Here is a 1,892-nt window from a genome sequence, read left to right as displayed (position 1 = left end):
CGTGAACAATTTTTCTTACCCCTCAAGTCACAAAAAGCCTTGCCCAAGGCAAAACACTGATTAGGTTGTCAATGCATGCACACACACAAACACACATATCATCGTCGTCATCATCATCGTCTAACATCCGCTTTCCATGCTAGCATGGGTTGGACGATTTGACTGAGGACTGGTGAAACCGGATGGCAACACCAGGCTCCAATCTGATTTGGCAGAGTTTCTACAGCTGGATGCCCTTCCTAACACCAACCACTCAGAGAGTGTAGTATATATATACAAATATATATATATATATATAAGCACATACATGCATATATATATGCACACATGTATACACACACACACACACACACACACACATATATACATACACATGTATGTATACATATATACTCACACACACAAACAGTGGGTGTGAGGGGTACTTGCAGATACTTATTTATCAGTATATTCCTTTCTTCAAGCCAATTAAAACGGTTTTTCTTTTTTATTTCTTTCAGATCTTCCATAGCAGATAAAATGCTAAAAGCAAGAAACTAAAAGTCATGCAGTCATTGTTGCCATATGCGCAGAAGACAGTGAATTAGAAATTGCCAATTTTCTAAATATTACAAGATCTTTTGCACACAATTAGAAGCCTCTGGCTGGAACATATCAATGTTATCCAAGACAAAAAAACATTCCAAACGTTCAGACATTATAAAGACACTGCAATTCATCCAACAGGTTCAAACATTAACAATGAGGGCCATTGCCAAAAAACCTTCAGTTGTCAGAGTGGACTATCAGAACTGAGGTGCACGAGGACATTCAATGCATGTAGTATGTACTAAAAAGCGGTCAATTCATGTCTGCAAAGATACAGGAAAATCGTCTGATCTGTACCAAGTGGTTAATTAGCAAGTATAAAACACTCACGAATGTGACATGCTTTGGTTCTTCCTAGATAGGAAAATTTTCAACCAAGACCAAAGATTAAACAGGATAAATTACAGATAGTTATATGCAGATCCTCCAGAGTGATGCACCCTAAGAGTCTAGAAATGTTGATGGCTTTAGGAGTGGGGAGTAATGAAGCTCATGTCATGCCACCTCACAGGTTTACAGAGAGTTTTTGAATTAACGCTGCTGTATATATATCAAAGAGCTGAAAACATTTGTTAAGCCCAAGATGAATGAAGAACACAGTGGAAATTCCATGCATGTTACAAGACTCAGCACCATCTCACAAATCCGGAGTAAACTAAGGATGAATGTCTGACAATCTTTACAATCGTGTAACACCAAACTTGTGGACTCCGAGCTCACCAGATTTTAAATCCCATAGACTACTATGTTTGTAGCATTGTTGAAAGAGAGACTAACCCACATCCTCACAATACCTATCTTCAGTGGAGTCTGCCGTTGTTCAGGTGATGTCTGAAATGAATAAGGAGCATTTAGTGCAGGTATGTCAAAGATTTTAGTTCCACATTCAAACAATCACTGATGCTGGAGATGGATTCATAAAATAATCTTATAAGAAAGCTTATCAAGACCATGTGCACAAATTTTTATTAAAACACATTTGTTTTATACTAGATTAGAGTTGCTTTATTAAATTACCAAATATGTCCTCAAATACCTCTCACACCCTGTATGTATGTATGTATGTATGTATGTATGTATGTATGTGTGTGTGTGTGTATATATATATATATATATATTTATTTATATATATATATGGAAAAACGACAAAGTAGAAAATGCTAAAATACTTTTATAAAGAACATTACAGAACCGGTTTCGATCTTTGAGATTTTTTCAACAGTAAATATGAATAATAGATTTTTGAAAAATTATTGAAAAATTAAATTTTGGTAAATTTAAAACAGAAGTCTTTTTAAAGACAT

This window comes from Octopus bimaculoides, chromosome 4 (assembly GCF_001194135.2).
Source record: "Octopus bimaculoides isolate UCB-OBI-ISO-001 chromosome 4, ASM119413v2, whole genome shotgun sequence".
Classification (NCBI taxonomy): Eukaryota; Metazoa; Mollusca; class Cephalopoda; order Octopoda; family Octopodidae; genus Octopus; species Octopus bimaculoides.
This window is presented reverse-complemented; position numbering follows the sequence as displayed.